General features: G+C 41.8%; 1 protein-coding gene across 7 annotated transcripts in view; it reads left to right on the top strand.

Moving 5' to 3' along the window:
- The first annotated feature begins 12,796 nt into the window (after window positions 1-12,796).
- Window positions 12,797-15,081, top strand: part of NAV3 (neuron navigator 3) — an 850,488-nt gene continuing 848,203 nt past the window's right edge. For all 7 annotated transcript variants that reach the window (XR_011076027.1, XR_011076028.1, XM_068561371.1 and 4 more), the window contains exon 1: window positions 12,797-13,038. The gene's annotated coding sequence lies outside the window, so the exon portion shown is untranslated. The remainder of the gene's footprint in view (window positions 13,039-15,081) is intronic.

Consider the following 15,081-nt stretch of genomic DNA (forward strand, 5'->3'; position numbering starts at 1 on the left):
TCAGGTATTTTTATTCCACAAAAACAAGAAGTACAGGATAGTTCTCTAGTGAAAGGGCAGCCAGGCTAATTCATTCTTTTGAGGAACAGAATTTAGGACCACTACAAGACATAGCTCAATGAATCTCAGGCTCTGACCAATTGGATTCACTTCTCTCTCCTTTGGGTGCATGTAAGAATGTTACCTTTAGCTCTTCTTCCTCATAGAAGAAGAGAACTCGCTCGGACAATCACCAAAATACATGGTGTGTCTTCTTAGGCTATGTTTTCCTAATTGATGTCCTTGTTCCCCTTATACCTGTGTTCTAATACTTTCTATACTTGACCACTGCAAACAGAAAAATGGATTCAGTTGAACTTTCAGGGCCCTTCACCTTCTGATTCTGCTTACGACTATAATCTTACCTATTTTGTCCTTTTAGATCAAGGACTACTTCCTCCATAATAGTCTCAAATTTAATGGGCATATGATTGATTTTGAAAAGAAATGATATGAAAATGAAGATTGTGATTCATAGGTCTGGGTTGAGGCCTGAGACTGCATCTGTAACCAGCTTCCAGGTAATGCATTGGAAGCTGGTCCTTTGGATCACATTTTGAGTATCAAGGCTCTGTAAGGCCTTATTAAAAGTCACTAGCTCACTTTAACCCCATTTGCTCAGAACATTAAAATTAAGGGCTGGAAAATTATCTTTGGTTGTTCTTAATGACAGATTACTCATTTGAAGTGTACATTCTCTTATATCACTAGTTAATTGCTTCATTCTCATAAACTGTAATCCCAGGTAGATAGAAAGCTTTTTTAGTAAAGGAATGATTCCCTACAACTTTTGTAATCTCTTGTAGTGGGGTTACTCTGTCTTACACATAGTAGGTCCACACTAAATTTGCTGATTGATTAATCATTCTTAAGAGATTTCTTCTTACCATTCTATTACATGAGAACTCATGAGATACATTTAAATTTACAGTTTGGCAAGAAAGAAATGTTTCAGGCAAAATTATAAATATACTGAAGTGAGGAAATCTGAGCAATCTGAATAAAATGCTATATTTGAATTATTAAATTACAATGCTAAAGCAAGAAGTAAAGGTCTTTGCTATCTTAAAAATAATATAAATCTGAATTAGGCTTTATGAACCAGGTTAGGGAAAAATATGTATTATTGTATTATTGCTTTGATTACTATGCATGTGTTCTGGAAAACTCACAGTCACAAAATAACAGGTTATAATCCTGACAGTTACTTCCAAACTTACTCTTTTAAATTGATTTGTTGGATACAAATATTATCAACTTGTATGGGTAGAATACATCCTTGCAGAGAGTTCCTGTTAAAGTTTCGAAGGATTTCAAAAGTTAGGCGGTCTACAGAAATAACATGCTGTAAACTCTCTTCTTTTGAGAACTTTGAAACAGAGTTGGAAACCTCCCACAGACATCAGGATGTAACAGCCTGTAGAAAGGATGTTGAAAATTTTAGAAAAAAAAAAAAGTAATAAAATGGTCATAAATACTGACTACAGATTTTGGATCTCAGTTTTCAAATGAATATATTGATTGAGTCATTTCTTAAAACTCTCAAAGGAAGTCAGATGCTTCTAAATAAATTTTATGGATATATATGTTTCAAAATATGTGCTTTGCCAAGGGTTTGCACTTGCCTTCAATGGAACAAATCTATGTCTGCAATCACTTTAACTTTTCCTCGTGAAAATCTCATCACCTCTTAGAGATCTCAGAGTTCAGGAAATAAATTGGAAGGACCATATATTTTCTCATCATATATCCATCATTCTCTATGAGCTTTTTGTTCAATTTACTTCATTTTTACATTAAGGAGATAGTCTTTGGGCATGTGTTCTTATGACCAGCATTCAATTTATATTTCTCCATTCATACCCTATTTGGTAGCATTAGCAAGAAAGAAATGGTTCTTATCTAGATGTTTTTAAAGATATTAGTGCAATTTTTATGTAAAGGAAATTACTATTTATCTTCACCAGCACCGGCATCTGTCATTCTAACTGGATACTGTGTACAACTAAGGGTGGAAGACTAAATAAAGTTTGATTCTCAGGTAGATTAATGATAACTGGTATTAACACAGAACAAACACAATAGTTGACAGAAGTAATAAGTGTTGAAGACTTCTGGTTAAGCTGGAAATAAAACTGGCTTCATAAGTGCTCATGACTTCAACAAGTTTATAAATTACCAGGAAAACCTCACTAGTCTGCAAAACATCAAGGAGACAGACATTAGCATTTCACATCTGCTCTCCTATGACAGCTATTATAGGAGGTGAGATACAACTCAACATTACATATCATGTGATTCAGGGCCTATCCATCTTTTCAGGATCTCGGATTGCAGACTGTGACTTGAATCAAGTGTTTACACAGAAGAGTTATATAGTGAGTAAAATGTTGGGGGTTTCAGAATGAAGTATCTCGGTTTGTTATAAACAGGGTTGGTGTTCTTATCAAGCTAAATAAGACATTCCTTTTAAGAAGCAGAAGATGTTTGAGAATTTTGTTTGGGAATTTTTGAGAGTAGGAAATCAAATTAAAGCCAATGTGTGCATGCATACTCTCTCTCATACACATGCTTTTGATACTATTTGAGTGCCAATAAGGAAACATTTAAATAGTAGATATCAATGAAACATAAATCAGAAATATGCTAGCTCATTTTCATCAAACATGTAGACTGAATCCTCACATATATGTATTAGGAACTCTGAAAGTTTCCCATGCAATAAATCAGATTTACAGTGTAGGTTCAAATACACTTCTATCTATCTATCTATCTATCCCTTATGTCTATATCTTTATATATTACATAAAATGTAATGTGTAGCTTGAGTATTTTGGAATTGCATGAAGTGATAAGTAGCTTTGGATTACATGAAGTTATGGAAGAAAAGCTGTCTTCATGCTATTTTTAAATAGTTATTTTGCCTGAGGGCTATATCTGCTATTCGTGTATTATCCACATTATTTGTAATAAGTTAAGTTTTCTATGTTTGAATTCCCAACAGCTATGGTTAGGGGGGCATTCTGTGAGTGGAATAAGCAAATCAATAAGCTGGTTTATACTGGTGTTTTAGTTCCTAAAGGCATCTTGCTAAAAACATTAGAAGAAACCAATAACCCATTAATGGATGCTAATGAAATTCCTCCCCAAACTGGCCCTCGCCAATCCTTTGGTAGGAGAAAAAGGTATACTCCTATCACTGTACTTGATGGAATAAAAATGAGTAAACTTCCACTAATACCTACCCGCCCTCAGTTATTACCAGAGTTCAGGACTATTCCCTCGCTCTCTTGTTCCACATAACTTCTAGTTTAGGCTTTGGAACTTTGAATGCATGGAAGTAAACAGGATTCCCTTTAGGGGAGACAAATTTTACAAAGATCTGTAGATTTGAGGAACAAAACATTTTCCTATTTCTGAACTTTTCACATATTCAATTTAGACTCTCTACAGGGCTGAATAACCAAGAGGTGATCCTAGCTTTCTATTTATCATTTATGTTTTGCTTATTGAGTGTTCCGTGGGAGTGTGGTTTTGTATTCACTGATAAGGACAATCGCATGTATAATTCTTCTCCCTGTATATTGTGCTATTCAAATAGAAATTCCCTTACCTGATTCTTTATTTCTGAAAGAAAAGGAGAACATTCTCTCGATGTTTCTACCTAGCAAGCACATCTTGAATTTTGATTTGTGCTGTCAGTGTGTGGCAAGAAGTGATTAACTTTTCCTAACTTTATCTTTTCTCTATATCCTCCCACATGTGGATAAAATCACTCTCTGTTCCATTTTATTTTCATGCTAGCTAATTCTTCCATTTTTGCTTATTTTCCCCCAAAGATATGAAACCTATGCAGGTCAGGGTTGACCAAATACTGGAAATCAAAATCTTTTTCTCTCCCCATCACTTAGAAAATCAGGATTATTCTAACAGAAACTGGGCATTTGCCTTGCAGAAATTGAATACCTGACTTGTTTTGATTCCATTTTTGTCAGTTATTTGTGGGAATTTGTGTCTGCTGGGGAATTCTAATTCATAAAGCTTAAGGTAGGTGCTGACTTTCTCTTATTTCATGATCTGGGTGTGACTCAGGGTTTGAGATTGCTTGTTGCAGGAATTTTTGGAGGAAACCTTAGTGTGGGTCAGTGGCATCAGCATCCATGAAGATTTAGCATAAGGAAGGACATGGATTAAAAATTCATGAAGGGCTTCCCTGGTGGCGCAGTGGTTGAGAATCTGCCTGCTAATGCAGGGGAGACGGGTTCGAGCCCTGGTCTGGGAAGATCCCACATGCCGCGGAGCAGCTGGGCCCGTGAGCCACAGCTACTGAGCCTGCGCGTCTGGAGCCTGTGCTCCGCAACGAGAGAGGCCACGATAGTGAGAGGCCCGCGCACCGCGATGAAGAGTGGCCCCCGCTTGCCGCAACTAGAGAAAGCCCTCGCACAGAAACGAAGACCCAACACAGCCAAAAATAAATATAAAAATAAATAAATAAATAAGACCCGGTGCAACCAAATAAATAAATAAATATTTTTTTAAAAATTCATGAAAACAACAGGTAAAGATGATTTAATGATAGAAAAATATATGAATAATTTGGATATACCATGGTTTCAAGGATTATGTGCACTCTAGATTGTCGAGAGGTTTATAATTCTACTCTCATAGTTTGTAATACAGAAAAGTATAACTGTGCTGCTCCTGGTGTTCTACTGAGTACCTCTGAGAAGCTCATACAACTGCTTGTAGCTCTTAAACCTGAACTTATAGAAGGTTCTCGGGGCTACTGCTCTCCAGACCAAGGGTAAGGGTTGTCATGAGGCCTCTGGGAGAGAGAGAAAATGTGATTCTGAGCGCTGATGAGCAGGGAAATGCAGGCCTCATAGCTGGCCAGTCTTGCTGATTGTCTTCTAGGTAACCAAGGCTATAAACAAGGGGGAGCAGGAATGGCCTGGAAATCAATTTGCAGAATATTCAAAAGGTCACCATGGTACAGAGTAGTGTGCTGATTACTTGGAAGAAACGATGCGCTAAAACATGTTCGCCACATCTCTAATGACAGTAATTGTCATACCAGAGGGGAACATGTTGCCAATCTCCTGTTAACGGTGTTTAGAACAGACTAGAAATCTATCTTCAGGACCCTCATTTTAAACTCTTTTTTGTGTTGTTCCTTTGAGTAACTAACTTTGCAGAACTTTTACTAATCTCTTCTTTTTTAATTAAATCTTTTATTTTGGAAAACTGTAAAATCTGCAGAGAAGTTATAAGTCTATTACAATTCATTTAGATTCACCTACATACACCTTTCATTAACATTTGTCACATTTGCATTCTCTTTCTCCATATATGAAACATATTCTTAAAACATTTTTTTATAGTAGTTGATTTACAATATCATGTTAGTTTCAGCACAGTGATTCAGTTATATATATATATATATACACACACACACACACACACACACACACACATATATATATATACATACATACACACACACATATATATATATTCCTTTTCAGATTCTTTTCCCTTATAGGCTATTACAAAATCTTGAGTACAGTTCCCTGTGCTATACAGTAGCTTCTTGCTGGTTATCTATTTTATATATAGTAGTGTATATATGTTAATCCCAAACTTCTAAATTATCATATTCTTATTCTTATATAAGAATAAGAAACACATTCTTATTCTTTTTTGTTGTTGTTGTTAAATTTATTTATTTATTCATTTATTTATTTTTGGCTGTGTTGGGTCTTTGTTGCTGCATGTGGACTTTCTCTAGTTGCGGCGAGTGGGGGCTACTCTTTGTTGTGGTGTGCCCGCTTCTCATTGCAGTGGCTTCTCTTGTTGCGGAGCATGGGCCCTAGGCACGCGGGCTTCAGTAGTTGTGGCACACAGGCTCAGTAGTTGTGGCTCGCAGGCTCTACAGCGCAGGCTCAGTAGTTGTGGTGCACGCGCTTAATTGCTCCACAGCATATGGGATCTTCTGGGACCAGGGCTCGAACCAGCGTCCCCTGCATTGGAAGGTGGATTCTTAACCACTGCACCACCAGGGAAGTCCCCACATTCTTATTCTTATATAAGCATTTATTATTATTATTTTTGTAGCTGTTTCAGTGTAAGTTCAGCTGAAATCTCCTAAGAACAGGGATATTCTCTTATGTAACCTCACTGCTACTTTCTGATTTGAAAATTTAGCTTTTTATTATTTTTTTCCAAAGAAATCACCTCCATACTGAAACAACCCCAGCTGTCTCTCTGTAACTGACACTCTCCAAATGAAGGCCTTCTTGCCACTCACAACAATTCCCTTCCCAATTATTCTTACATTCCCTTTCTTTTCGTCATCTTTATCTACTTTTTGTTCCCTTTACATTTTCCCCCTCCCAATTGATATTTTTAAAGGCCACTTACTGCTTTTCTCTGTTCACTTAAGCAACTTAATTACATTTCTTGGAGCTGCATTGCTTATTTAAGGGTATATAAAAAATCTGGGTGACATTTTGCTGTAGGGCAGTGACTCTTATTGCCTCCAGCCTTGGTAGAGGGAGACTTCATTCAAACTTTAAGACCTTTGGAGAGTAAGTAGTTCAGTGGCTGATGTAGTAAATAACATTGTGGCCATTTGAAAAGGCACAGGCAAACACAGGCTGGTAGATCACTCTTAGAAAGCTTTTTCTCTTGTCAGCAACTCAGCACCTGACGTTTTGGCTGGCAACTCGGAGCTCTTTTAGGATCTTCTCCCTGGAGCTCTCATCTGTTAAAGCAGAGAAATGCCATTGATCCTAAAGTAGTATCAGAAAGAAAATGCAGTTTAGCAGTCTATTTCAGAATTTTTTTTAAATTAATTTATTTATTTTTGGCTGTGTTGGGTCCTCGTTTCTGTGCGAGGGCTTTCTATAGTTGGGGCAAGCGGAGGCCATTCTTCATCGCGGTGCGCGGGCCTCTCACTGTCGCGGCTTCTCCTGTTTCGGAGCACAGGCTCCAGACGCGCAGGCTCAGTAGCTGTGGCTCACGGGCCCAATTGCTCCGTGGCATGTGGGATCTTCCCAGACCAGGGCTCGAACCTGCGTCCACTGCATCGGCAGGCAGACTCTCAACCACTGCGCCACCAGGGAAGCCCTATTTCAGAATTTTTCAAAAGCAATTGCCAAGTAGAGGTAGGGTCTCTTACCATTAAAAAAAAAAAAAAAAAAAAAGCTTATCCCCAAAAGATCCTCCCTCAAGGATCCAGGTTAGTAGCCTGAAATCAATTCAAGCAGCTAAAAGGATGAAAGGAGATTTCATGGTCTGGGGTGTCTTCTTTTGAGTGCTCTGGTTGGGGGTTTTCTTTGGCTGCCTGACTAGAGGCAAAGATTAGTGACACAGTGCTTGCTTTCAGTCATCTGCACTTCTGTGCTTTTCCCTGGAAAGAAGCTCAGGCTGTGGGAACCAGGGGTTCTTTTAACGTCTGTGGGTTAGGATGGACAGAGTTTATATAGCTACATTTACAGCAAGGCACTAAGAACGGTTTTTGCTATTTGAGAATGAACAGGTTTTTCCTTCTTCTTAAAGCAATTACAGGAAGAAGAGTAGCTTCTTTGGGAAGGCAAATTGGCTCATTTGTGTAGCCAGAGAGGGCAACATTTTCATCAGCAGCTTTCTTATGCCCTGGATCTGATGCTTTGGTTTGAGGGGAGAGGGATTATCTTTTTTTTTTTTTTTTTTCTTTTTTTCCCCTGGGGTTTTTCTGCAGTCTAGTATAGTAAAGGAACTTTTTACAATCACATCCATAACTATGGTGCCCATAGCTTTTAGGGCTGTGAATGCAAAAGGTTTTTCTGACCTGGTAAGTCAAAGTAGGTAAAATATATATATATTACACAATCCCGTACTTTTTTACTTAGGGAATAAGGTACAAGACTTTTCTTTTAATAAGCTCGATGGAGCCACAACACATTGGTTTTATTTTGGGATAGGTTCCTTTTGAAAACAAAAAATAAAACAAATTTCAAGATTATTAATACTTAATTATTACAGGGCCTGGCACATAATAGGACAGTGGTTCTCAAACTGTGGTCCCTGATCCTGCAGCATCACTGTGACCTGGAAACTTGTGAGAACCACCATGGTAGGGATTCAGTAGATGTTTGCTGAAGATAACGCTGAGTTCTTAATTCCAAAGGAGAATGATGCCGTTAATACCATGTTGTAAGGCAGTGGTTCCCAAACTTAAGGCATATCAGAATAATCAGGAGGACTTGTGGAAATACAGAGTTTTGGACCCCACCACGAGCATTTCTGATTCACTAGATCTGGGATGGGAAAGAAAGTCTGTATTTCTTTTTATATAAATTTATTTTATTTTATTTATTTATTTTTGGCTGCTTTGAGTCTTCATTGCTGCGAGCAGGTTTTCTCTAGTTTCAGGGAGCAGGGGCTACTCTTTTTGTTGTGGTGCTCGGGCTTCTCATTGCGGTGGCTTCTCTTGCTGTGGAGCATGGGCTCTAGGCGTGTGGGCTTCAGTAGTTGTGGCTCGTGGGCTCTAGAGCGCAGACTCAGTAGTTGTGGCGCACGGGCTTAGTTGCTCCGCGGCCTGTGGGATCTTCCCGGACCAGGGCTGGAACCCACGTCCCCTGCGTTGGCAGGCGGATTCTTAACCACTGGGCCACCAGGGAAGCCCGAGAGTCTGTATTTCTAACAAGTTCCCAGGTGATGCTCATGGCGCTGTCCTGAGGACCCTGCTCTGAGAACTATTGGTCTAAGACCATAATTCTCAAACCTGGCTCAACATTAGAATCTCCTGGGGTTGCTTTTATGTGTAGAAAGGACTGGGCCCCACCTAAACCAAATCAGAATCTCTATAGGTGGGCCTGGGCATGGTAGCCTTTAACATTTCCCAGGTGATTCTAAGGAAGAGCCGGGTTTGAATTCCACTGCAGGTCATCTCAGAAGAAGTGGTTCTCAATCCTGCTTGTCCATCAGAATCACCTGGCAGGCTTTAAAAACCCTGATGCCTGGATGCCAATCCTAGAGGTTCTGATACAATTGCTCTGAGGTGCAACCTGGGCGTTCAGGTATTTGAATGCTCCCCCAAGTGTTTCTACTGTGCAGCTAAAGAAAGAACCACTGCCCTAAAGATACCTTCTGGCTGTAAGAATGTCATGATTTTAGCACAATCCTATGTAAAAGACACATTCAAGGAAAATGAACATTCCTATAGAGAAATATTTGATACTAATTTATTCTATGTCTTTGTATGGTTGCCAAGTTTATACTGAACTGATTTTATGAGCTATGAGAGTTGGTTTATTTATAACAAATTAGCTGAATTTTTGATTGAAGCCTTATCCCTAATGTCTGTAAAATCTACTTTCATACCAACTCACTTCCGTTCTATGTGTGTATGTGTGTGTGTGTGTATGTATGTACATATGTATATGTTTGACAAATATCCAAAAGGGAGCACAAATAATTTTATCTACCATACTTTTAATTTATTCACATATTTTCTTGCCAGTTAATGTTTACCTCCATTATAGTAAAATGTAGTATAGTGGAAAGATAGACAAGTTAAGAACTCTGGCCCTGTCACTGTAATGGATGTTTACGTGTCTGGTTTAGTCGGTCGGTTACAAATTTATATAGCATTAAGGGTACCATATGTAGGTTGAGCAAGACCACACAGAAACGACACTCAGCAGCCAGAGAAGTCCTCACTGGACTGTTGAGGCAGGGAAGCATCAATAAAGCCTTCGAGGTCCCTGCCCTAGCCTGTGAGGCAGGAAGGGAAGTGAGAGGTCAAGTGATATTCATCAAAGTAACAAAAACTCATGAACATTAACAAGATATACATTAAACACATTTATACCTGTGGAAACCTGTCTCTGTGGCACTTGCAGTAAAGCATAACCTTCCTCGCTTCACTCACAACAGCTACCAAACAGCTGTGTGATATTGAGCAAGCTACTTAACTTTTCCTCGCCTTAGATTTCAGGTAATACTGATCTTGCAGGGTTGCTTTGAGGAAGAGATGAGGTAACATTGTCTTAAACTTTTCGGCTGCTCTAACAAGAATACCCAAGACTAGGTGGCTTAAATGACAAACTGTTTATTTCTCACAGTTCTGGAGGCTGGCAAGTTCAAGATCAAGAAGCCAGCAGATTCGGTGTCTGGCGAGGACAAGCTTCCTAGTAGATGACCATCTTCTCACTGTGTCTTCATGTGGAGGAAGGAGTGAGGGAACTCTCTGGAATCTCTTTTACAAGGGCACTAAATTCCACTTAAGAGGGCTCTACCCTCATGTCCTAATCCCCTCCCCAAAGGTCCCACCTTCACATACCATCACACTGGGGATTAGGTTTCAACATATGAATTTAGGGGAGACACAAACACTGTTTATAGCAGACATGCAAAGCATTTAACCCAGTATCTGATACATGCTAGAAGTTCAGAAATATTATTTCCTTGTTTTCCCTCTGTCCTTTCTAATATTATTACAACTTCCCTTATGTCAGTCTGTCCTTTGTCTTTGATTATCATCACAATCATCGGCAACCAGAAATGTCCCTCTTCTTCTCCCTGTCTCTCCTCACCCTCCTCCACATTTATTGAGCTGCAATATCTTGGCCAAGGTGCTAGGCACTGGGGGATGCGTGGATAAATAAGCTACAGCCCCTGCCCCTAGCACACCCAGTCTAGCGAGGAAGCAGACAGGTAAACATAACAATTATTATACCTTAGGTGTGAAAAGTGGGTACAGCGGCAGCACAAGGTGTGGTGCTAAACTCAGATGTGGGACCTGGGAGTGTCTGGGGAAGCCTCCTGAAGGAGTTTAGTTTTGGCGGTTGAGCAAAAGTGACCAGATGTGGTGGGGGAGGATGTGGGAAGTGGGGGAGGGGATTCCTGGCAGAGACCAGCATGTGCACAGGTGGGGGTGAGTGGGTGCTGTCTGAGAAAGCATGGCATCAGTAAGATAACTGGCTTGGCAACTGTGGGGCAGGTGTGAGGGATGATGAAACAGGAGGAGTCGGCGGGGGGCTACCTCATCAAAGATGGTTCTCAAAGGGTGGGTCCCAGATCCACAACATCAGCATCAGCTGGGGTCTTGTTAGGACTACAAATTCTTCTGCCCCAGCCTAGACCCATTAAAGGGGAAAAGTTGAACAGGAATACAGGGCCTAGAAATCTTTAATAGGCTCTCCAGGTGATTCTGATGCATGATAAACCCTGTCCTATACCATGATAAGAAATTTGTCTGTTTTCCTGAAGGAAATGGGGGAACTATGGGAGGATTTAGGTTAGACTATTATTTTTTGAAGGCTTACCCGGAAAGAAGGGTAAAAGGCGAGCAAGATGGATGCGTGGAACAGGAGGTAAGTCCGTAAGGAGAGACAGGGAAGAAATTTAAGACACTTGAGTTAGAATGTAGCATCCTTGCTTTGTGCTGGGCTCATAAAAATATAGAGAAATATACATGGTTCCTGCCCACAAGGTGTTGATAATCTAGACGTAGTAGATTCATTCCTTCTGAGAATACATTCTACCAACCCAATAGAGTGCCATCCCCATTTATGGAGCATGTGCTACTCTTTGGAAGAGTGCCTCTGTGGAGTCAGTTTGATTGATTTGGACAAGACCACAGGGAGAGTCTCCTTATTCTTTACTCCCTGGGGAAAATCTGGGCTGAACTGGTACCACGATGGCTGTTTAGTATATAATGCAGTGAAAGGTGATGGTTAGAATAGCAAAATAAATTGATTGGATAATTTCTCTGGTACTCTAAATACATCCGTGGTGGTATTAAACCATGTAAATTTATAAACACATTCTTTCTGGGCTCTATGTTGGGAACAGCACAAATCTGAGCCTTATTTGCAATAGCAGTGAGAGAACTGCCCACTGAAAAACTGGCTTTCCGCTAGGGATTGAAAAGGGCCAGCCAGACTACATGCTTCTTTCTGCTAGATTCTTGCTTATTCTCGGCAACAGAAGCAGGCTTGCATTCAACGCAGTAGAGAAAAGGTGACGGCGGGAAGGTAATTTGTCGGATGATGCTGGACCAGAGGTTGGAGTCTACCTTCAAGCCTGTTCTCCAGGGCTGGGAGGGAAGGGAAAAGGAGGTGCTTCGCTGGCTGAGAGAGGAAGAGGAAATAAAAAAAGATTTTCCAAGATATTTGACAGCTGTATCTTCCCGCCACCACCTTCCCTCCAAACCCATGCGTCTCTGCTTGGAGTCTGGCATAAAACCAGGAGTGAACCCCCATTTGTCTCCCTGTGCTTTCAATGAAAAAAGTCGGTGCACAAGGACGGAAACGAGCGCGGCTGAAAATAGGTGCATGACTTGTTGAGCATACAAATCATTTCCCCCCTAGTCTCCAAGGGAGGGAAAAAAAAAGAAAAATCCCTCGTACTCTCCTTGCAGCCTGTGTTCTGCATTCGGGAGAGGAGGCCGAGGCTGGTTTCAAGCGCTCCTCCCGCTATCCCCGTAGGAAACTTTTCTCGCAGGGCCGGCTCTGGCCACTCGCCGGGGCGGAGACGATGGGCGTCCGACGTGCTCCTCTCGCGGGCCGAGGCCCTGACCCCGCGACGCGCCTGTCTCTTTAAATTCCAGCTGCGCTGCTGGGAAACAGCGCCGCCCGCCGCTCGCCGCCGAGGCTGGCAGGCGGCTGCGAGCTCGCTCGCGCTCTCGCTCCCGGTTGCGCGCCGCGGAGGGCTCGCTCGGCCCGCGGGCTGCTCGGCGGCGGCGGCGGCGGCGCGGGGCGGGGAGGCGCGGCCCGGCCGAGGAGGGAAGAAAGAGCTAGCCGGGCCGGGAGAGGCGCCGCGCCCGGTCCCGCGCCCGCGTTCGGCGGCCCCGGCAGTTTCCTTCGGGGGTGACGAGGATGTGCCTGGCTGGTGGCTTTTTTTTTTTTTTTTTTTTCTTCTCCTTAAAACGATTTCCATAGTAACCTGATCAAGTGGCTCAATATCGCAAACCTGAGGATTTCCGCGGCCCGCCGGCTTGTCCTCAGTCAGGTAACGCTGGGATTTCGTTCTTTGCAAAGGCAAACCGCTGCGCTTCTTCCAAACTTCCTTTTGTGGAAAATCGCCCAGCCCAACGCAGCCCGGGGTATTTGCAACAGCGTGTTCCTTCCCAGGTGCCTGCCACGGGTCTCCTTCCCTGCTGTTCCCCCAGGACCCATGAACACATTATTTAAGAAAAAAATTATATATATATAATTTTTTCTTAAATTTTATTTATATATAATTCTTTTGGTTGCCCCCCTCCCCTCCTCTTTTTGATTTTCCCATCTCTGCGCTCTCGTCGGCTTTTTCCCTGAGACTAGTGATGGGGGCGCGGGGAGAAGTCGGGGCGGGGGTGGGTGGCGAGCGCGGTCCAGGGAGTGGCGGGCTCGGGTGGCTGGGCTCTGGTGGGCTACTTTGGGCATCTCGGCGCTGGGTGCGCCGGCCTGGGTCGCGGGGAGGGCTGTCAGCACCAGGGCGGCGGAACCGGGGACCCCCACGTTTCCAGACGAGCGAGCGAGGGGCGCAGGCTTGGGGGTGATGGAGCGCTCGGCTGGGTGGCTGGCGAGCGTCCATACATCATAGCTTTTCTTCCTACTCCCCCGCCCCTCTCTGGGTTTCTCTCTTTCTCTTTCTCCTTCCTTTCTTCCTTTGCTCATGACTGGCTCCATTCTGTTCCCTTCCTTGCCTCTTTTTTCCTCCCCTCGTTTCCTTTTCTCCTTTCCCTCTTAAAATAAAGGGGAATCGTTTGTAACCTTTGGTTCTGACAGCATGGGAAGAGCAGTGAAACCTGCAGCGTGGCCACCTCAACCTGGTCGTTTTCAGCCTCGTCCTCATCCATCAACATATTTGTTTCCTGAATCTATTGATCTCCCTTGATTCTGCAGAACTGCATTCTAAGCTGGGCGTCTGTGTCAGTATCAGAGTTCTGCAGCTTGCTTCCGTGCTCCCAGTATGACATGTATTGTAAGGGCTGCATGTGTTTTAAATCCACGTAAGCCATGGGTATAAAGAAATCTATCTTTTTAAAAATCTAGTTTTAGTCTAGAGAAACTTCCCTTTTAAATTATTGATAAACTCTTTCCCCTCTTAGATATTTAATTTTAGGGGAATTGGGAGACAGGTGTGTGTGTTTTTTTTCTCCCAGTTGATGAGGAACATGCAACTTCTATTCCCTTAATTATCTCTTTAAACCTCACTCAGTTTTGCACTTCTTAGTCACTGGAATGAGTAGACAGATCATAATTAAGGTTCAGAGGCTTGCTTCCCAAAGTCGAGGCTGCCTAAAAGAACCAAGTGGGGGGCCAGGACAATTGAGACCTGCCAAAGAATAGAAAAGACATAGCAACTCTAGTGTAAAATACATAACTAGATTCAGACTTCAGTACTGAAGACATGAAAATACAATAAAATCAGACTTTTGCTTTTGGTTCTTAGCATGTGTATCAGCATACTAGGTAGGTATAAGTTAAAACTTATTTGAAAACAGAGCCCCTATAGTATAGAACCCATTCAGCCTTATTTATGTTGAGGTGCTTTTCACTATGGTTTTATTTTTCTTTGAAACTTAAGATGTCTGAATCATGTGAAAACAAAGGTGAAAAAGGGATGACTTCTATTTAACCAGAAACAGGATTTATACGGATTTCTTTTGTTTCTTAAAAGATCTAGTTGTTATGCTCTCAAGTTTTCCTGAGGTCAGAGTAATTCATGGGTGAAAACAATACTAATCAATGATTTTCCTCCACTCTGTTTCAGTGGTGTTCATAGTTCATATAGAAAAAGGTCTCAGTTTTAGAGAGCTCCCATTGCCTCCTTTCCTTTGTCTGCACATTTGTTTTTAAATTCAACTTTTAATGTAGGATAAAGGATCTTGGAGCAGAGAATGGGTCAGGAAGAAGAGAACCTACTGATATAATGGAACCTATACCCAAACCAAGAAAGGATAAATATTGCCATGTCACCCCACACTGTCTTTGTTTTTAGCCAATTAAGGACCTGTAGGTTTTAAGTGTATTTTCCTCTTCTTAATTCTACACCTAATACTTTTTGGAC

The sequence above is a fragment of the Eschrichtius robustus genome, chromosome 13 (assembly GCF_028021215.1).
Source record: "Eschrichtius robustus isolate mEscRob2 chromosome 13, mEscRob2.pri, whole genome shotgun sequence".
Classification (NCBI taxonomy): domain Eukaryota; kingdom Metazoa; phylum Chordata; class Mammalia; order Artiodactyla; family Eschrichtiidae; genus Eschrichtius; species Eschrichtius robustus.